Below are 24,105 nucleotides of genomic sequence, written 5' to 3'. Positions count from 1 at the left end.
ACCGATCTTCAAACATGGCTAACAACAGAACAAATGAAGGTAGAATTCAATCGTTTATAAAAGCTGAACTTTCTTTTATTCACAAACTCACAAAATACTGGAGACATTCTGTGAATTCTCTGGCGAGGACAGAGAAACCATAAAACTGAGGATGCAACATCAAAATCTAATTGTGAGGCCAGTGAAGATTCACACCGGCAATAACTGGCTATAAAAATGTATTTCCCCATATTACGCAGATCACATTTGCAATATCTCTCAAAACAGTTTAAGCAAAGTCGATTTCTTTTGAAGTTGATTAAAGCTGAATAATATGCATAGCAAGAACAAAAAACCCACACCAAACACAGCTGCGTGTTTTGTTGAAATTTGTCAGAAATGGTGAAAATACGCTCATTAAATGAAACAGTGGATGCGGATTTAAAAATAAACCACGGAGAACAAATAAAAACCACAGGAATTCACGGCTTGCTCAGTATTTCTGTGGAAAAAAAGCACATTATAATATCTCAATAGCCCTTAAAATTGCTGCAGTCGCTTCTAGTTTTAAGACTCCCACGAACAAAAATTACAGACCTTGAACGCCTCACACTGAAACACATTCATTCCTGCTTATTCCCCAAACATCACCACCTCACACAAACTTTTTTTTTTTTTCTTTTTTCCTGCCTGGAATCAGTACCAGGCTATGAAATATACAGGTAAAGGGAGTTGAGAATGTGCAAAAAAAAAAAAAAAAAAAAACAGAGGAAGGAGAGAAAGTGAAAGCAGTGAAGCGTAAATTGCTTGGCGGAATGTGGCATGAATGCAAGGTGTTGCTGATGAGTATTAATGATATCAGAAAAGTGCAGCCAAACATGCACAGGGAGGGGACGGTGAAGACAGTCTGTAATGGATGTGGCTTGCTCTGCAGAGTGGAGGATCTAGTTGGACGGCAGCACGGCGCATAGGTTTCTGGGTATTAAAAATTAATGATTATCTCAGTGATTTACGACAACACAAAGATGCTGAAACCCAACCTGTGCAAGATGGATGTGTAGGGAACCCAAGAAGAAGACTGATGGAAGCCCGGTAGAGGGAACCCGACCCCCCCCCCCAATCCCCCAGGTGTACCCTCTGGGTGTATCTGATGGAGTGAGCGCCACCGCTACTGCCGCTACCGCAACATCATCGAGATTCATGATTCATCTGAACCCACTGTCATCATTAAGCCGGACAAGAACCCCAAGAACTCAATCTGGCCTCGCTCACACTTATATCGCATTTAACCACTGCACTCCGAGCCGAGAAAAACACTCTCCGATTCTCCCAAATAGACTTCTACAGAATTATATACTTCATCGAGTTTAATGGGGAGAAAGAGGAGAATTTGACAGCCATGATGTATTTTCTCAAAATCTACAATCCAGCAATATCAAAGCAAAACAAATGATATTTGGCCTCAGAAAGAAACCGTTTTTTGTTTTTTTTCAGTGATAAGAAGCACTTGCGTTTTTTTTTTTTGTTTTGTTTTTTTGCACAGCCACATCTAGGACAAAAAAAACAACACAAAGGGAAGGGGTTGAAGACATAATAAGAAAATAAAGAAAAAAAAACACAAAACAAGAAGCAAGAATGAGATGCAAGGGCAGACTGAATCATTAAGTGAAAAATAAGGATTTTAGGGTACGGAAAATCTGCAGTATTGGTAGAAATAAACAAAGAACTGCTGTTGGTGGTGCAACACTGATAAAAAAAAACATGGCAAAATCAGAATATTACCCAAATTAGACAGAATGCAAGAGATGGAGATACTAGATTATTCCATGAGTTGAAAATAGATTTACTCATTTTTTTTGTTTTCTAGCACAAACAGGAAGAACTGCAGGCACTGATTTGGTCAAATCTGAGTTTGAACCAAATTGGACAAATAATGAAAGAATTAAACTGGGTTCCCGCGGGTCTTAAAAAGTCTTGAACATACAAATCTGCATTACAAATGTTACAAATGCCTTTAAAAGTAGAGCCCGACCGATATGGGATTTTTGGGGCCGATGCTGATACCGATATTGGGAGCTAAAAAAAGCCGATATCCAATATATTGGCCGATAACCGATATATTGGCCGATATAAGAACACTGATCTACACAGGATATAATCATCTTATATTAGATAATTGTGGACAGGTGGATTAACAGTTGCATAAATCTTTGTTTATCTCAAATATAATTTACACAACTTTCAAATGCAAACTATGCAATCAAAAAAAATAATTACAGCACAAAATATTTCTTACCACACAATTATGTTTTCACTCACAAATTTTGATGTGTCTACCTCACGGCACAACAACTTCCCATGTGGACTAAGGACTAAACTGAGCATGTGCAGAGTGAATTAGGTGAGTCCTAAGTTGTTCCTGATTGGAGCAACTGCAAGAGTTACAACTGACCCGTGTTACAACTGTCCCCAGTCTCCCCTATACTATTAACACCCAGGCCTGCTGGCACAATGAAACTGTGAGGTAGACAGGAAGTGCACGGACATGGGTGTGTGTGTGGGGGGGTGAATACTTCATAGGACGGGGGGGGGGGGGCATGATTCTGTGATTTTCGGAGCAGGGGGGTTAAGTGGTCCATCCTCGTCAGAGCGCGCGCGCGCGGGGGGGGGGGATTAATCGGTCGGGCTCTATTTAAAAGGTATTTGATATCATCGGTCTTAAGCTATGTTGCCATAAACTTGTTTGCTGTATTGTGTTTAAATGTGTCTGGAAAATGTCCAAAATGCAAAGAAAGTAATGTTAGTCGACTCAGTTCCACCCGTTCCAACGCAACAATTTATACAGAAACTAGCGCGTTGACCCGTGGGGAACCACGGGTCATATTAATACTGATATCTAGGGACTGATGTTAGTAAATGTTGTTCCTGTTTTTAACTTCATTTCCCATCATGCAGCGTGATACCGTGCCTCCGGTCAACCAAGCAACATCATTGTAAGGCTATTGTATTCCAAAATGACTAATATCTCCCAAAATATCGATCCTATCAATTTGTGGAGATGGGACTATTCCTCAACTGTAGGTCCCAAGTTGCCCAGTTAAAAACATCTCATTTTCTCAGAACTGTGCAAATACACATAGAGACAGACGCTCTGAGACCTTCCAGTGTTATTTATATTGAAACTGGGAACCAGTTATGACTAATTTTGCAGTCCCCATTGTCAAATGATCACAGAACATTCATCAATCAAGGAAACAAGGCGTTGGAGTAAATAAATACATTTTCATAAATTCTACGAGTCACAAATTTTTGCCTGTATGGCCATGAAACAGGCTGTGAAATAGGCAGTAAATTCTGTTCTAAGTAGTTTTAAAAAGGTCTTAAAAAGTCTTAAATTGATGAAATGATGAAGATGAAACCTGATTCCATGAGTTCAAAATGCAGTTTGGCCTGAATACTAAGGGCGTTTGCAGACTGGGTATCCGGATCCGTGTTATACCTGGATACGATCACACCTTTCCCACAGATGTTGCATTCACAAGCACGTACCATAGCCAGTGCACGAGAACGAGTGGGTGTTCCAGGACCGAAACAGTAGGTGGTAGTGTGGAAGGAATTCTGTAGCTATCCAACAAACACAGAAGTGGCAAACCCTTACGTCATCAACTGAGCGACTGTTCTGTTCACAGGTAATACTTGTCTATCTGTTAGCCTGTTTGAGGCAAAGTGAAGAACAGTGACCTTCGTTGTCCCTGATATATCACCGAGTGGTTCGGTTGGTAAGGCGAGGCAGTGTCGTGTGGATCTGAGGCTTTTTCAGGAGACAACAGGAACGCCAACTATGGTCTGGTGGTGATTGATTTATTGATTGAGTAGGGACAGTGCATATTAATGAACATCTACAACAAGTGCAGCTGTAAATATGGCAGATTGTAGCAGCGGTGCTAATTTCCATCTGTCGTCTCTAGACAGGTGACAAGAAAGACAACTGACAAACGGCAAAACATCCTAAAAACACACAAAACAACACAGTGAGGACAATCTAATAATAATAATAATAATAATAATAATAATGATAATAATAATAATAATAATGGATTAGATTTAAATAGCGCTTTTCTATGAATGCATACTCAAAGCGCACACAATGGATCCATTACTCATTCGCTCTCACATCCTCCCTCTGGTGGTGGTAAACTACAGGGGTTGGACAAAATAATGGAAACACCTAACACTGTGGCATCATAGAAGGTGTTTCCATTATTTTGTCCAACCCCTGTACATTAGTATCCACAGTTGCCCTGGGGCAGACTGACGGAAGCGTGGCTGCCAATCTGCACCAACAGCCGCTCCGACCACCACTGAACATTCACACACATTCATACACCAGTGTAAGTAGCAGCACTGGAGACAAGGGGGGTGAAGTGTCTTGCCCAAGGACACAACAGCACATGGACAGAGCGGGATTCAAACCACCAACCCTTCGGTTATTGGACGACCTGCTATACCAACTGAGCCATGGCCGCCCCAATCTACTGATGGTCACAGTCTTGGTTTTCCTTCATCCAATGTTTAAGGTGGGATTAGGTCATTTCCGTTGTCGGATTAGGTCACTTCCGGTCTCGGGTACTGGTCGCTTTCACACCGCAACGTTCTGTACTGGAGTCGACACAGTCCGTACCCAGGACTACCTTCTGAGCTGGACTCGCACATGGGATGTTTGCATTCACACTGATAAAACTAAGTGGACTTTGGGGTCCAACGGACTCGAATACGGACTCGGATACCCCGTCTAAAAAAAGCCTTACAGTCAAGGTCACCCTTCATGACATCCACCACTGAGAAAAAGGTCTAATTATCTTCACGTCATTGACTGCTGTCTTTGTCTCCTTATCTGTCCTTTTTTTTTTGTTTGGATTTTTTTTTTTTTTTTTTTTATTTGAAAAAGCACTTATTACAAAACTTCCCTTACGGGTACAATTAAATTTGAAAGAAGATGCTAATCCAAGATTTTAGTCGAATATAGAACAAATAAAATAAAGAAAGAAAGAAAAGTGGGCTGGGGAAGAGGGCTTACTCCACTACTTCATCAACAAGATAAGACACATTAAGGTGTGTATGTTTACATTAACCTTAAACAGAAATCTATATCATATAAATGTATTCATTTCACATCCATTACAAATTTAACATAGTTTATCCATTTTGACCAAATAGTGAAAAAAGAGTCCTACTGACCCTTAAAACAAAATGTCAACTTCTCCAGAATGTAAATGTCCTGTACGATGTCGATCCATTCTTCCAATGTGGGTGCTTCAGGCTTTAACCATTTTTTAGTGATAGGCTTTTTACTCACTACCAAAAGCATCAACAACACTTTTTTATCTTTCAGAGTCCAGTCCTCATATGAAATATTTCTTACATACAGGACTTCACATTTACAAGGAATTTTTTCAGTAAAAATGGTATTTAAATGTTCACACAGCTGTTGTCCTTTTTTTGTATTATAATAAATACAAACACACAGATATATCATTAATGGTGTTAGCTTTTTGCTCATATTTCAACCTGATCACACTGTAAAAAATGCACAGATTCAGTTGTGACTGACAGCAACAGTAAAATATAATGTTAAGAAAATCTCCATTTTTTTCAGATGAGCTACTCTTAATTACAAGTAACACATAAGGTCAAGCTAGCTGAAATTAGATTTCTGCAAGTATCGTCTAGCCCATTAAGATCACTGACCTATTTATAAAAAGGCCCTGATAACACAATTAAGTCCTATGACAAGCTGATTTTTTATTTTTTTTCCTCCCCTACAGTCAGTCTGCCTCATTATAACGCGACCACTTCTTGTCATTTGTTCCTTGATCCTCGGGATACTTCTGTTTCCGACGCCTTGAGCAGAAAGGCAAAACCTGGGCTGATTTTTGTCACGACTGGATGGGTTTGTGAAAAGTATCGGATGAAACGAAACATCGGGAAGATCACGAACGCAGAAAGAAAAGTTCACTGTGTCCATTCCCATTATCCTCCTCCCTGAGGCTTTTCTTTACAAGACGCCCTTGTCTCTCCATGATCCTGTTATCATTTGTAGTTAGAACAGCCTACCTTACCTATTATTGCAGTGTGGGCACACTGCAGCCATTCAGGTCAATGACTGAAGAATGAGTGAAGGGTGAAAAAGAAGCTAGTTAGCTGCAACCTCCAGTCGTTATACCTGGCAGATCCAAAAAAAAGCCCAAATTTAAAAAAAAAAAAAAAAAAAAAAAAGATGGATACCACTGAATCATCGTGGACAAAAACTTACATCAAGACAGCGTGGTTTATAATTTGAAGAAAAGAAATGATAATTCACAACTTCTTTATTAGCGCTGGGCGATATCACACTTTTATGACTGAATACGATACCGGTAACTTTTTTGGCCTATATGTTTGATACCTGATACCGATATTTTCACTGATTTTTTTTTTTTTTTTTGACAAATGCTGTCTGTTTACGCTATTAATTTGCATAACCCTTGGTGACCATCTTTTTAAGCAAAGAAATAAATTTAGAAAAACATAAATTATAAATAATTAACATAAATATAAAAAAAAAAAATCTAAAAAATAAAACACAAATAAATATGAATTAAATAAAAATGTCAAAATAAAACATGAAAAATAAATAATTAACACATGTAAAATAAAAAAAATCACAATACCGATAACTTTTTTGACATATATATTTGATACCTGATACCGATATTTTCACTGATTTTTTTTTTTTTTTTTTTTGACAAATACTGCCTGTTTCCGGCATTAATTTGCATAACCTTTGGTGACCATTTTTTTTAAGCAATGAAATAAATTTAGAAAAACATAAATAATAAATAATTCACATAAATATTAATAAAAAATCTAAAAAACAAAACAAATAAATGTGAATCAAACAAAAATGTCAAAATAAAACATGAAAAATAAATAATCAACACATGTAAAATAATTAAAAAATCATGATACCGATAACTTTTTGGCATATATATTCGATACCTGATACCGATACTTCCGTGTTTGTTTTTACAAATAGTCTACTTAACAGCTTTAATGTGCATAACATTTGGTGACCATTTTTTTAAGTAATGAAATAAATTTAGAAAATCACATAAATAATAAATAATTAACATAAATATTAATACAAATATAAAAAAAATAAAACAAATAATGCATATAAATATGAATGAAATAAAAATGTAAAAATAAAACATGAATAATAAATAATTAACACATATCAATTAAATTTAAAAAATCACGATACCGATAACTTTTTTGGCATATATATTCAATACCTGATGCCGATACCGATACTTTCAGTGATTTTTTTTTTGACAAATACTGTCCATTTAACAGCTTTAATTTGGATAACTTTTGGTGAAAAACTCATCAATAATAAATAATTAACATAAATATTAGTAAAATATAAAAATAAAACACAAATAAATATGAATTAAATAAAAATGTCAAAATAAAATGTGAATAATAAATAATTCATACATATAAATTAAAAAAAATAAAGAAATAATACACGTGAATTAAAAAATAACATAATTTGACTGTACAAAAGCTTGAAGTAAATTACCCCATAAGATTCAGAGGTGACACAAGCACTTTTATTTCACCTTTATTAATTAATATCAAAACTTTATTAGTGCAATCGATCCTCAAAATCGATATGCCCACCACTATTCTTTACTATCTTCCAGTATGTTCTGCTGAAGTTCTGCTCTTTTAACCCATACAGACCCAAACATCCACCGGCGACCAATATCCCTTACTGACATAAAAAAGTTAAATACCTGTTGATCCACTAATCCTATCAATACATGTAAACAACTGGTGTAAAATACAGTTTTTCATGTTTTCATGGTCATCTGATATGACCCATTTGGATGTTCAGAGGCTCCGTAGTTACCATGGAAACACCATCATCTTCTACAACATTGATTCACCAGTAAAATCCATGGAGTTGGATCAATGACAGTGAATAGAGACACCTGTTTTTATGTTCAACTAATGATCTATTTGCTAAAAAAGTCAGGTTTTCTTTAGTTTTTTCTGTTTTGATATAATAACTCTCAACTTTAATTTGAACTTTTACGAACATCTATATCACAGGCGTCAAACATGCGGCCCGGGGGCCAAATCCGGCCCGCCAAAGGGTCCAGTCCAGCCCCTGGGATGAATTTGTGAAATACAAAAATTACACTGAAGATATTAATAACACTGGTCAACAACAAATTTATTGTTTAAGTTTTTTGAGCTGCTTTAGAATCATTTTGGTGTGCTGAATCCAAAAATCACATTAATTTTGCTCAATCAGGTCAACTTTCTGAATTATGCTACATATTGGCTTTTTAACATTTTTGCTTACATTTATGGGCATTTTCACATCATATGATACAAAATTCTTTCATATTTCTTGCAATAAACGAGTTCTGAAGATTTTAATTTTTGCCAATTTATGATTAATGTTTTTTTAATATTACAGGTGAATGAAATGGCTTCGACTAGAAGATCTTGCAAAAATAAGCCTGATGTATTCTGCTACATCTGCGGTGAATACACCATTGTACCTAACAGGAATCCTGTTAGAAAAATGATTTTTTTTCTCTTAAAACCTATTTTGGGTGAGAACTATATAAAAAATCAACTGATAAAGTCACAAAAATGTAATCAATTTTGTGAAAAGATCAAATTTTTCAAAATCAAATTAGCAAAAAAATCTGACCTGATTGAGAAAAACAGATGTCATTTTTGGATTTAGCGGTGCAAAATGGTCCTAATTCAGTTGAAAAAACCTAGACAACTTGCAAAAAACATTTTTTTAATAACCCAGAGTAATCAAGGATGTTGAAATCATTTTAGGTCCATTCAATCTAAAGTGGATCAGACTAGTAAAACATGATCAGAATAACCTATAAATAATGAAAACTGCCAATTTTCCTCTTTGTTTCAGTGTAAAAAAAAAGTAAAATTTGAAAAAAAAAAGTTACATAAACAGACTATAATTTTTCAAAAAATATGACTAACCTGAACAAATATGAACAATCTGAAATGCCTTAAGAGAAGTATGTGGAATTTTAACAATATTCTGCCTTTTACGAAATCTTTAAGTTGTGATGCACATGTATAAATTATCAACACAGGCGTAATATTCTTAACATTGCACTTTTTTTCTGAAGAATTTTCAGGTTGTTCATATTTGTTCATGTTATGTTAAAGTACGGTTCGTAGGTGGAAACATTTTCATAATGGAATTTTACTTTTTTCACTCAAAAACATAGTGAAAACTTTGGAGTTGACGTTATTTATAAGTTCTTATCCTATTATTTATATTATTTCTCTGGTCCGGCCCACTTTCGATCATACGAGGCTGAATGTGGCCCCTGAACTGAAATGAGTTTGACACCCCTGATCTATATGGTCAGCAAATTAAATATTGAAAAATACCAGATTTTTTTTACTGGAAAAACTCCAAATACAGAGGATAATATTACAATAAGTGGTGAAAAAAAAAATCACTTTAGAAAGGTTAAATAAAAAGAAAAATTAATCTGGGAACTGACATCAAAGTAGAAGTGTGTCTTTATGGGTTAAAGTTTTCTCTTCTGTTTGAAACTCTGAAACTCACCAGTCTGGATACACAGAGCTAAGGAAACATACTCTGTTAAATCAGTAGCTGGCTTTGTTGCTGAATTATTTAACACAGCTCTTCAACTCTCAGACCTTTATCTTTCCAACCCCCCACCCCCCCACCCCTAAAAAAATGGGGGTTGTTTTCTGTGAGTGCAGATCTGAAACAGTTGGAAGAGAAAAAAGCAAAAAGGGGAGAATGTTCAAGTCTCAGTCTACAGTTGGTAAACATTTAACTGTTTCTAAAGCATCAGCGGCTCCATCCTTAAGTATAGGCTCTCAGCGATTAACGTTAACCACGAAGCGAAGACGCGGTTGTCTTGAAAACGCTTTTTTATCTTTGGTTTCTTGTTCTCAAAATCACTTAAAGCTCAGCAGGATTCATGACATCCCTTATCCAACAATGAACAACATTATGACCTTGGACGGCTTTCCGACAAGGCTACAATTTAGTGTAGAGTTCACTTTTAATTTCTTTTCATGTGAAACCAGCTATTGAATCCGAAACTCGTGCATAGACGTGAGACATTAACCCGTGTGAGTTGAAGGTTTCCAACAGCCTGAATAGTAAATGTGCAGAATGAAAGACTTCTGAGCCAGTGTTTCAAAGGTAATCTTTTTTTTTTTTCTGTTATAAACGAACAACGAGCGGCAGAACAGACGCTGAAGGCAGGTTTGAAAGATCAGATGATGATGACCTCTGTGCTTTTACAAAATACATCCAAGTTCGAAACAGAAATCACAGCCGTATATCCACACAAAAAAATATAAATAAAAAACAATAAAAGTCAGTTCTAAAACCATATATGAAACACTAAAATAAGAACTAGTGATGTCCCAATCTAGGATTTTTTTTTTTTTTACTTCCAATCCAATACGATTTTTGAGTGGGATTAGTTTTGCCAATACCGATCCGATACTGTTTTTTTACAATGAAATTTTGATTTAAATTTGCAGTCATTATTTATAGGTTATTATGTTATTATTTTATTTTATATATATATATATATATATATATATATATATATATATATATATATATATATATATATATATATATATATATATATATAGTTGTTGTTTTTTTAAAAAAATCTATTCTCGTATTTTATTGTTTTGTTTTGGCTTTAGTTATTTGTCTGTACAGCCTGAATAGCAAATATGTGGAGTGAAAGATTTCTGAGCCAGTGTTTTGGGTCAAATTTATTATATTTTGATCATATCTGCAATCATATGTGGTAAGTCTGGCCTGAGCGAATGGATGAGTAGGAAACAGACTCATAAAATAGAAATCACAGCCGTATATCCACACAAAAAAATATAAATAAAGAACAATAAAAGTCAGTTCTAAAACCATACATAAAACACTAAAATAAGAACTAGTGATGTCCCAATCTAGGATTTTTTTTTTTTTTACTTCCAATCCAATACGATTTTTGAGTGGGATTAGTTTTGCCAATACCGATCCGATACCGTCTTTTTACAATGAAATTTTGATTTAAATTTGGAGTCATTATTTATAGGTTATTATGCTATTATTTTAGTTATTATTGATTATATATATATATATATATATATATATATATATATATATATATATATATATATATATATATATATTTTTTTTTTTTTAATCTATTATTGTATTTTATTCTTTTATTTTGGTTTTATTTATTTTTCTATACAGCCTGAATAGCAAATGTGTGGAATGAAAGATTTCTGAGCCAGTGTTTTGGGCCAAATTTATGATATTTTGATCATATCTGCCATCAAATGTGGTAAGTCTGGCCTGAGCGAATGGATGAGTAGGAAACAGACTCAAAATAGAAATAATAGCCATACATCCACACAAAAAAATATACATAAAAAACAATAAAAGTCAGTTCTAAAACCAAATATAAAACACTAAAATAAGAACTAGTGATGTCCAAATCTGGATTGTTTTGCTTCTGATCCGATCCGATTTTTTTTTTTTTTTGGGGGGGGGGGGGGGGGGGGGGGGTTAGTTTTGCCGATACCGATCCAATACGGTCTTTTTACAATGAAATTTTGATTTAAATTTGGAGTCATTATTTATAGGTTATTATGATATTATTATATATATGTCACAGTAGAGATTGAAATCCAGTAGGATTCCTAATCCTACTAGCAAACTAAAATTCCAATCTGTCCTAGTAGGATTACAAATCCTACTAGGACAGATTGAAATTTTAGTTTGTCCTAGGACAAACTGAAATCCTACAAGAAATTAGGATCTGAAGATTGGAATTCCAATCTGTCCTAGGAGAATTTAACTCATAATGGCCCTATGCAAATGTGTCCATTTACATACCAATGACATTTACATATGGCCATTGAATAAGGTTGGACCAAACGGCTGGCACCCTGATTACAATGTGTATTAACCTAAGGGACATATACTGTATCTAAGATTAGAAAATAATTCAGATGGAATAGTGATGGCGAAATTGTATGCTTACCTATGCTGAAATTGACTGGAATTTTGGCTGTGAAATGATTCAGTCTATTTTCCATACATTTTGATATAATCTGACAGTCTCCTAATAGAATTCGAGATTGTCCTGACAGAATTCTTATATTTTTTGCCGTAGGACAGACTGAAATTCCAATCTTCAGATCCCACTTCCAAATAGAACTACAATCTGTCCTAGTAGGATTGCAAATTCTCCTAGGACAGATAGGAATTTTAGTTTGTCCTAGGACAAACTACAATTCCTATCTGTCCTAGTAGGATTAGGAATCCTACTGGATTTCAATCTCTACTGTGACATATATATATATATATATATTTTTTTTTAAATCTATTCTTGTATTTTATTCTTGTATTTTGGTTTTATTTATTTTTCTATACAGCCTGAATAGCAAATGTGTGGAGTGAAAGATTTCTGAGCCAGTGTTTCAAAGCCAATCTTTTTTTTTTTCTGTTATAAACTAACAAAGAGCTGCAGAACAGACGCTAAAGACAGGTTTGAAGTAGGACTGTGCAATCTGGCCTAAAGATCAGATGATGATGACCTCTGTACTTTGACAAAATACATCCAAGTTCTGAAGGTTTACTTCAGTTTTCTCTGGAGGTTTAGTCTGTTACGACTTTTTGTTGCATGTAACTGGAAAATCTTCATTTGTTGCATCGTTTTGGACCAAATTTCTTATATTTTGATCATATCTGCCATCAAATGTGGTAAGTCTGACCAGAGCAAATGGATGAGTAGGAAACAGACTTATAAAATAGAAATCACAGCCATACATTCACACAACAAATGTGCATAAAACACAGTAAAAGTCAGTTCTAAAACCATATATAATTCGCATTCGCAAAGTCTGAGACTGTCGACAGTTCGGTTCAGGTGAATATTAGTGCCAGTAATGTAGGATATAGGTGGAAGAAAACCGTCAAAACCTGCCTGTTAATAGATATTCCTAAGCTTGTTTTCAACAATTTGGATAAAATGTTGTCAAAATTCATATGGCAAAATAAGCGTCCGAGAATTAGACTTAAAACTCTACAATTATCAAAGTCCAGTGGAGGCCTCAACCTACCAAATTTAAAATTTTACTTTTGGGCTGCACAAATGAAACCCTTGATAGGATGGATTCAGGACAACACAAACACACGATGGGTTAATATTGAAAAACAACAATGTCAAGATCCCTTACAAAGCATGCCCTTTCTAGATGCACCCACTGGAGAGATGTCCGACTGGACCAGGGTCACTTTTAAAATATGGAATAAAATAAAGTGTGCATTTAAGCTCCCAAAGTTAATTTCACCTTTGATAAATATTGGCTACATGAAGTCTTTTACACCCAATAATCTAGACAACAGCTTTAAAAAATGGTCAGAAAAGGGATTGATTTACCTGCATCAGCTGTTTGATGGTGGGATATTTAAGACATTTGAGCAGTTGAAAGATGACTTTGATCTCCCCAGTTCAAATTTTTTTAGGTATTTGCAACTTAGAACTTTTCTGATGACTCACAAGGAATGGGATAAATTCGCAAAACCTACACCCCTAGAAAAGTATCTGACAGAGTTACAAACTGGTGATGGAGAAAAGAAAGTAATTTCTAAACTGTATAATATTTTCTTATTTATGAATCAAAATAACTCCTCGCAGATAAGAGGGAGATGGGAGGCAGAGGCGAACGTGGACATATCTGAGGATGACTGGCGCGATGTATGTACAGAGGCACATCTGGTTACGAATTCTAATACATGGAGGGAATTCAAATGGAAAGTAATCATTAGATATTTCAGAACACCAGAAATAATGTCTAAGATGGATCCCCAACATCCCAGCTCATGCTGGAGGAACTGCGGAGCCCATAGAGCTAATCACACTCATATATTTTGGGTTTGTCGTAAGTTAAGTGTGTTTTGGAGGGAGGTGTTCAATGCCGTGAAGGAGGTTTTTAAAATGAACATCCCACAAAGCTTCACAGTGGCAGTTTTGGGAGTAATACCTGAAGGTCTGGATAGAAAAGCAGATAAATACCTTTTGAATATATTATTCACCGCTGCCTTAAAGTCTATAACCATCAACTGGATGAAACCAGAACCTCCTTCATATAATACATGGATTCAAAAAGTTTGGGATATTTACCAGATGGAGCAGATCACACACTTGCTCCGGCTTCAGAAAACCATATTTACTAAAAGATGGGAACCTATGTTACCTTTACTACTGCAATAATATTTACTGGTGTTGCAAGAACACTCCATGTTATCAAAGTGCTGTCAATCTACCTCTGACGAAGATTTATATCTACAGCCTTTTTTATTTTTATTTATTTATTTATTTATTTTGTTTTTTGAAGTAATCATTGTTTGCTATAATTGTTACTGCTTTCTTAAATTTCATTATATGTGTCTGTGGAGGTGTATGAGAATATATTTGCAGCTGTGTAGGGGGAAAAGAAATTAATTGAACTGTATAATTGAATGTATAATTGTACTGTACTGAAAAAAAAGAGAAAATTTAATAAAAATTAAGTTTAAAAAAAAAAAAACCTGCCTGTTATTTACATTAGTTGGTCCATCCCCCCCCTCCCCCAGGATGAAATTCATCGAGCAGAAGGAAGGATATAAAAACCAGAGGGGGGGTTGATTCCCACCCTAATTATTCTAAAAGGTACTAAAAATATACAACAATGTTCCTTAAAAGCCTCTCAAAGCAGAACCTGATTCAATCAATTAGAAAAACATCTACATCCACATTCATCCTTTTCCCTTTGGTTTAAAATGACTTTGAATGTAATTAAACCGACAAGTTCCCAATTAATTCAAATATCTATGATTGCCCCAGATACAGTTTGAAGCCATATGGCATCAACACTATGATACTCCACACACAGAATTTCCTCTCAGAACCTAGCGATACATCACATCATACTTAAAATTAAAGTAAAAAAATGTCACCTAATTAGTCAGTATGCGTCCTAATGATCACTGTAGGTGTTCCAGATCTCAATGGGAGTGTGAACGTCAGGTGTTTATGCTTCTACATACACACCTACCTTTTTATTTCCTACAACACTGGCACGCATTGACAAAGAGAGTGAATGGAATTTGTGAATGCAATTTCTCATTCAAAGGAAAAGGGTGTCCGCTCTGATGTGATTGCACAATAACTCATTTAAGTCGGCTGTGCGCTGCTACTCGGGTCTTTCTGCCGCTGATTTGTTCACCTGAGAGAGAATGGCCACGGGGAGCTAAAACTGAAAAGGGCTTCTCAGTGAGTCAGCAGCAGGACCAGGACTTCACAGTGGGGATATTTTCAGAGCAGCCCTAAAAAAACAACACAAATCAGCGTCTCGTCGGCTAAACGTGCAGTTTCAAAGCACTGTGGTCGACTTCTCAGAAAGGCTGTAAACGCGCTCCAAGTAACATGCATCACCCCATGTGACCGTCTGAACACAGATGACCGACACTCCGGAGCTCTGTTAGCATGATGATGGAAGAGAAATTCTAAATTTAAATGGAACACTTCAGCAGATTAAAGTGAATAATTTAACCAAAGCAAAACAGGGAAAACAAGCGGTGCCAGGCACAACAAACCCCACCCCTCACATGTAATTGAGTTAATTTTGGCATCGATCCAGCTGATATCATCATGTCTATGCATGTGGTGATGTCAGCATATTAGTTGCCTCTATTTATGTGGCAAGTTTGAAGGAAACTGAAACAAAATTGATGTTTTTATAGACATTTGAATTTTTACCCATTATAAGGGAAGTTTTCCACGCCACTGTCACCAGTCGCTAGTGTTCGCTCCTGGAGGATTCTGTTGGGTTTCTGTAAATTGGCTTAGAGTCTGGTTTTGACCAACTCTACAGGGTGTCCCATAAGTCTCCATACATAGGAGACATAATACATTCCATACATGTGTGGTTCTAACATGTATTTCTTTATATTTCAGATAACCCAAAGAACGCATTTGAAGAAAGAGCAACGAATTGAAATCATCCTGATGGCCGGTTCAGCAAGCAGTCGTATGGTTGCAAGCGCATTTAACAGAAAACATGGGACGAGTATCACACACGACACCGTGGCAAAACTTATTGTCAAGTTCAAAAAAACAGGAAGTGTTTTGGATCAATTTGTTCCCGACAAAATGGCAGTCATATAGAGCATATTATATAAATAAAAATGGTTTATGTCAAGAAACGTTGATTTTTCCTATGTATGGAGACTTATGGGACACCCTGTATATATAAAAGTGTCATGAGATAACTTCTGTTGTGATGTGGCGCTATATAAATAAAATTTGATTGACTGATTGATTGATTGATTGATTTGATTGGTTTTCCCCTGTAAGTCACTTTGGAAAAAAGCGACCGCCAAATGCATAAATGTAAATGTAAATGTAAGTAAATAGGGAAAAAAAAGATTTTAAAAATTCATAAAAAAATTTGAACTTTGACCTACTTTTCCCAAAATGCAACCACATCTTTTTTGGGTCACTGGCAATGTGTAAACCCAATTTGGTATGAATTCAACCAATAGTTTTGCTGCTATAGACATGTGAAATTTCGCCCATTATAAGTAAATGGGAAAAAAAGATATTAAAAAATTCATAAAAAATTTAAACTTTGACCTACATTTCCCAAAATGCAATGCTATATATTCTTGGGTCACTGGCAATGTATACACCCAATTTGGTATGAATTCAACCAATACTTTTGCTGCTACAGACATGTGAAATTTCACCCATCATAAGTAAATGGGGGAAAAAGATATTAAAAAAAAAAAAATCATAAAAAATTGAAACTTTGACCTATGTTCCCAAAATGCAAGGATATGTATTCTTGGGTCACTGGCAATCTATAAACCAAATTTGGTATGAATTCAACCAATAGTTTTGCGGCAACAGACGTTTGAAATTTTGCCCATTATAAGTAAATGGAGAAAAAAAAGATATTAAAAAATTCATAAAAAATTGAAACTTTGACCTACATTTCCCAAAATGCAATGCTAAATATTCTTGGGTCACTGGCAATCTATAAACCAAATTTGGTATGAATTCAACCAATACTTTTGCTGCTACAGACATGTGAAATTTCGCCTATCATAAGTAAATGGGGAAAAAAAAGACATTAAAAAATTCATAAAAAATTGAAACTTTGACCTATACTTCCCAAAATGCAATACTATGTATTCTTGGGTCACTGGCAAAGTATAAACCAAATTTGGTATGAATTCTACCAATAGTTTATCTGCTACAGACATGTGAAATTTCACCCATCATAAGTAAATGGGGGAAACAAAGATATTTTAAAAAATTCATAAAAAATTGGAACTTTGACCTACGTTCCCAAAATGCAAGGATATGTATTCTTGGGTCACTAGCAAAGTATAAACCAAATTTGGTATGAATTCAACCAATAGTTTTGCTGCTACAGACATGTGAAATTTCACCCATCATAAGTAAATGGGGGAAAAAAAGATATTAAAAAAAATTCATAAAAAATTGGAACTTTGACCTGTGTTCCCAAAATGTAATCAGATCTATTCTGGGTCACTGGCTATCTATAAACCCAATTTGGTATGAATTCAACTAATAGTTTTGCTGCTAGAGCATTAAACAAATAAAGAAGCCACAACCGGCCCACCATAGGGTCCAATTCAACCCCCCCCCCCTCCAAGATGAAATTACAAAGTGTAAAAATGACACTGAAGATATTGAGAGTCAAAGACATTGAACTGGTTTTAGTTCAGGTTCCACACACAAACCAATATGATCTCAAGTAAAATAATCACATGTTAACCTGTAAATAATGACTCCAAAATTTTTTACTTGGTCTCGTGTTAAAAAAAAATATTACATTATGCTTATAAATAATGACAACTTCAAATTTTTTACACTAACACACTATCCTTTAACAATAAATTGAAAAACCTGAAAAAATATCAAAAAATATGAACAATCTGAAACATCGAAAGAAAATTAAATACAATTTTAACGATATTCTGCCTGTTACTAAATGTTTCGTGTCTTTGTAAGTCCAATCCATAATGCGCATTTATAAATAAGTTGAGGCATAAAATTGTTAAAATTACATTTATTTTTCTAAATAAATAAAGTTTATTTCAGGTTATTCACATCACATTTTGTTTGGATAGTTTGTAGGAGTTGTCATAATTGATAGGCAAAATGTAATATTATTTTTTCACAGTAAACCAAGAAGAGAATTTGGAGTCATTATTTCCAGGTTATTATGCTATTATTTTACTGGTTTGGCCTGACTGAGATCAAATTGCACTGAATGTGGTCTCTGGAAGAAAAGAAATTTGACATCCCTAGTGTACAACAGCACTATCTGGACAAAAGTATTGGGACACGTTAAATTCAGGTGTTTCTTGTACAAAACAATAATAACAAATGCAATAATATAGTTTTATATTGTGATAAATATCATTGCATTGGTTAGTTTAGTTTAAATTTTTTATCTTTGCCTCCAAAATGCATCAAAGATTGTTTTTTACCTTCTCTTTTTTTATCCATGACTAGGATTTTAATTGTTCTACCTCTAAATTTTTTTAAATTATTTTTCATGCTCTGACTGTAAATAATCATTTTCTACCACAACTAACCATCTACTTTCATCGCATCCCACTGAGGAAGAAAAATCTTCCTTTAATCTTTCAGGAAATATTGATGTTTTTACCTCAAATCAGCATGAACAGGACATCTAACAGCTGTAGCCATGATGTGTCCCAATACTTTTGTCCATATAGTGTATTTCATTGTGGCTCTTATTTGAAATGGACATACTATGTAGTTCAAGTACAAATCTGAGGCACTCGTGCTTCCATATTCATATTTACTGCATTACACTTGTCTGACAGCTTTAGTTACTTTCCACATTATTAATAATTTCCACCCTATTCCTGTTGAGAGACAACCACATAAGTGTTTGTGATAAAGTGAAGGATTAAGTGTTCCTTTATTGGTTCAGAAAATTCGCCTCCTTCTTAAGCTGAATAAACAATGTGAAACCCCTCTTGGCTTAGCGGGAAAATGCATCGCCACGAAGCTGAAAACAGGCTCTTTCCTCTGAGCTGATGAAGCGGTACGTTTTTAGAGATGTGTGGTTTTAACAGGACAGCAACGACGCTACAGCAGCACACGATGATCTTACAGAATATGATGCATAGCAGGAGATTAAAGCACCAACAGCACTGCACGTAAAGTAGGTAAAATGAGGTCAACCTTAAACATCTACAGTATTCAAAATGAATCCAAAAACGGTGCCTTTGCCAGTAATATTTACATACTTCCACTTAAACTTTCAATGCAGAATTTTTTACTCATAGTGGGATATTTTTTTTATGGAGTCACATTAACCCATAAAGACCCAGTGTTCACTCAAAAAAATGATTCTTGGCTCTAATAAACATGAAGTAATATTTTAAAGTAAAATGTAACTGAAATATATGAAATTTAAAGTTTATTTATCTGAAAAAGTCAAACATAATGTGAATATGCTTAGTATAAAATGAATCTAAATAAGTAAAGTAAACTTGATTTACTAGATCACATAAAAAGGCTGACAGTCAAGCACAGTTAATGTAAAAGTTTGCATTAACTAAAGCAAATCTGACTGAAGGTATTTAATTTATTCATACTGACTCAATATGATAGAAAAAACACTGTATTAAATGCAACTCTTTACATTAAACTTATGTCATAAAATTACATGGAAAATTTACATGTAATTAAAATACATAAAGTCAGCATTTCTGGCTTAATTATTTTTTTTGAGTGTATGGTGGCAGTCCCCAAATGATTTTTTTCCCTCTATATTTAACCTTTCTAACATGATTTATCACCATTTATTGCAATATTATCTTCCGTGTTCTGCATTTTTTCAGTGCAAAACTAGTATTTTAATATATTTAATTCACTGATCATGTAGATGTTCATAAAAGCTCAGATTAAAGCTGAGGGTTATTAAATGAAAAAGAGAGAAAACCGGAAAAAAAGTGACTTTTAAAGCAAAATATATCATTAACTGAGCATAAAACAAGTGTCTCCATCCACTGTCATTGCTCAAACTCCATCAGCGTTGTAGAAGATGACAGTGTTTCCATGGTAACTATGAAGCCTCTGAACGTCCAAATGGGTCATATCTGATGACCATGAAAAGATGATAAACTGTATTTTACACCAATTATTTACATGTATTGATAGAATTAGTGGATCAACAGGTATTAAACCTTTTATATCAGTAGATGCTTATGGTTGCAAGTGGATGTTTGGGTCTTTATGGGTAATGTTTAGACAGATAATAACATACAGTAATGTGACCTCTAGTTTTGGTGTTTTTGCAGGGTTAAAATGAGCATATATATTTATTTCTCTTTTGCTTTTCTTCTGATACAACATGAAAATACAGGGAATATGTGCACAGCCATAAAAGACCCACAAATAAACTAACTAAATGGGCTGTAAATGTTAAAATCATTATTTATTGTGACCCCTGACCCCATGACGAGAGTATTTTAATATATTTAATTCACTGATCATGTAGATGTTCATGAAAGCTCAGATAAAAGCTGAGGGTTATTAAATGAAAAAGAGAGAAAACCGAAGAAAAAGTGACTTTTAAAGCAAAATCTATCATTAGCTGAGCATAAAACAAGTGCATCCATCCACTGTCATTGATCCAACTCCATTGGTTTTACTGGTGAATCAATGCTGTAGAACAGGGGGTGTCAAACTCATTTTTGTTCAGGGGCCACATTAAGCCAAATTTGATCTGAAGTGGGCTGAACCAGTGAAATAATAACATAATAATATATAAATGTCATCTCCAAACTTTCCTCTATGTTTTAGAGTGAAAACAGTAAAATTATGCAATGAAAATGTTTACATCTACAAACTATCCTTCAAAACAATGTGAATAACATGAACAACCTGAAATTTCTTCAGAAAACTAATTGCAATTTCAACAATATTATGTCTCAGTTTATCATTTACACATGTAAATTACAACTTACAGATCACAGTGGATCAACAAATGCATAAAAGATTTGATAACAGACAGAATATTGTTAAAATTACACTTCAGACATTTTAAAATGTTCATATTTGTTCAGGTTATTTGTGTTTTTTGTGAGATGATAGTTTGTTTTAGTGTAAATACAGTAAAATAACATGAAAATGTTTACATTTACTCGGACAAAAATTTGGAGTTGTGATCATTTATATGTTATTATGATAGTATATTACTGATCTGACCCACTGCAGATGAAATTGGTCTGTTTGTGGAACCTGAACTAAAATGATTAATATCTTCAGTGTAATTTTTGCATTTCACAAATTCCTCCCAGGGGCCAGACTGGACCCTTTGGTGGGCCAGATTTGGCCCCCGGGCCACATGTTTGACACCTGTGTTATAGAATATGATGCATAGCAGGAGATTAAAGCACCAACAGCACTACACGTAAAGTAGGTAAAATGAGGTCAACCTTAAACATCTACAGCATTCAAAATGAATCCAAAAATGGTGCCTTTGCCAGTAATATTTACATACTTCTACTTAAACTTTCAATGCAGAATTTTTACTCATAGTGGGATATTTTTTTTATGGAGTCACATTAACCCATAAAGACCCAGTGTTACTATGGTGGCAGTTCCCAAATGATTTTTTTCCCCTCTATATTTAACCTTACTGACATGATTTATCACCATTTATTGCAATATTATCTTCCATGTTCTGCATTTTTTCAGTGCAAGACTAGTATTTTAATATATTTAATTCACTGATCATGTAGATGTTCATAAAACCTCAGATTAAAGCTGAGGGTTATTAAATGAAAAAGAGAGAAAACCGTAGAAAAAGTGACTTTTAAAGCAAAATCTATCATTAACTGAGCATAAAAGAAGTGCATCCATCCACTGTCATTGATCCAACTCCATAGGTTTTACTGGTGAGTCAAAGCTGTAGAAGATGATGGTGTTTCCACGGTAACTACAGAGCCTCTGAACATCCAAATGGGTCATATCTGATGACCATGAAAAGATGACAAACTGTATTTTACACCAATTAGGCTACATTCAGACAGCAGGTCTTAATGCACAACTCGGATTTTTCAAGTGAAATGTGATTTTTTTATGTGTTCTTGTTCATATTACAAATAAAATGCAACTTCTATCAGTTTTCAGTACGAACTGAATGTGACCCTGAAGTGACCCGAACACGCAAAAGAGGTCCTGACGTAATTCGTGACCACACAGGCGTGTACTGTGTTTATGGAAGTAACACTCCTGTGACACAGAATTGTGGTGTTTCTTGCATTTCAATGATGTAACAGTTAGGTAAATGTGACCTGGCCGTTCAGACTGAAGTCACATTGTAAAATACCAGATACGTATCAGATTTAGAACCACATATCAGCTAAAATTTACTTAGGGGGTCAGATGAGTGGCCATTTTTGTCAAAAAAAAAAAAGTTGTAAGAAATGCATAGAACTGTGTTGAAATAATGCTAATCCATTTGTGCACAGACTACTGATATTATTTGACAGCGGAAGCTATATTTTCAGAAATATTGGATTTTGAATAGCACATGTATGTGAAAACTTTTGCTGGTGGACGGACGTGACATTACCCATGATGCTCTGGTCAGTACCAGTACTTTATTAGTAATAAACTTCTATACTTACTATTGCTAATTCTCCTCTTATTCATAAATGTTAGTATTGTGGATCTAAAACAATAACAGCTGACACAAAAACACAAAATATGTCAGTGGACGGATGTGACATGGTTGTTCCAGATCCCATCATACTGATGCTCAGCAGCCATGTCACCGTTTACACTAATGATCCCTGTGCAAAAACTAGGATCAGAATTATTTACTGTATAGTTTATCATCATACTAAAGAGTAAAGAACAATATAGAATTGTTATTTCTTTATAAAAATGCTTATTATTAGAAAACTGTTGATTTAAAAAGTGACGTGTGACATTCTTAATGTATGTATTGGCGTAACATAAGCAGGATGGATCAGCACCATACTCCATATTGCAACCTGTGAAAATAAAACATGATATGTAGTATAAAATCTAGTAAGAAAAATTGGGGAATCTAAAAGAATAGAATATTTGTTTTTCTGGTAAATTCAGTTCAAATATAACTTGGCCATTTGTGACATGAAAATATAGCATTAATTGTGATGAAACTGGACATTTTTGAGCTGAAAACATAGTTCATATGACCATCAACATGTTGAACAGAACTGAAATCCTGTAAATTTGCAGAACTTGCATTTACCAACACAAAGTTCCTTTGGGGATTCACCTCTATTGATTTCTTATGCACAAAGACATGAATAGGACCTCTAAGCAAATTTTAGCTGATATGAAAGTAGCCTGGGTTGAATTTGAAAAAATCCGATTTGTGCTGTTCAAACTGTCTTTAACAGATCGGATACAGGTCCCATATGGGCAAAAAAATCAGATTTGGGCCACATGTGCCTGTGGTCTGAATGTAGCCTTCTAACTGTGTGCTAAGCTGGCTAACATTAGCTAGTGTTTTACCTTTTAATGACATTCACAAAGTCTGGATTACAAAAGTAGCACTAAACGAGGTATAGGGCAACCCAGATTTGACCTTGAAAATGAAGCTCAAGGTCGACACCCAAAGAACTCATCTGAGACCTTATAAAGTTCCACATAAAAACCAAACATGAAAGAAATTGAAGAGTATAATCACGTTTTCCGTCTGTTTTTGTTTGTCTATGGTCTCTTTGTAATGCATCAATAACGTTCAGCTGTGAGTGGATTTTAACTTCAGAAAAGAAAAATTACAACCCCCTCCTCTACAGCTAAAATATATCTGCTGTCATACGTACAAGCTCCATCATCGATAACATAAACACTCATAAAAATATAAATTAATGACTGACTGTACATAATA

The 24,105-nt window shown here is 34.6% G+C and overlaps 1 protein-coding gene across 2 annotated transcripts in view; it reads right to left on the bottom strand.

Moving 5' to 3' along the window:
• Positions 1–24,105, bottom strand: part of opcml (opioid binding protein/cell adhesion molecule-like) — a 1,247,413-nt gene that overhangs the window by 640,343 nt on the left and 582,965 nt on the right. The gene's annotated exons all lie outside the window — the stretch shown is intronic.

This window comes from Sphaeramia orbicularis, chromosome 14 (assembly GCF_902148855.1).
Source record: "Sphaeramia orbicularis chromosome 14, fSphaOr1.1, whole genome shotgun sequence".
Lineage (NCBI taxonomy): Eukaryota > Metazoa > Chordata > Actinopteri > Kurtiformes > Apogonidae > Sphaeramia > Sphaeramia orbicularis.
The sequence above is the reverse complement of the archived record's forward strand: the minus strand, read 5'-3'. Positions and strand labels throughout refer to the sequence as shown.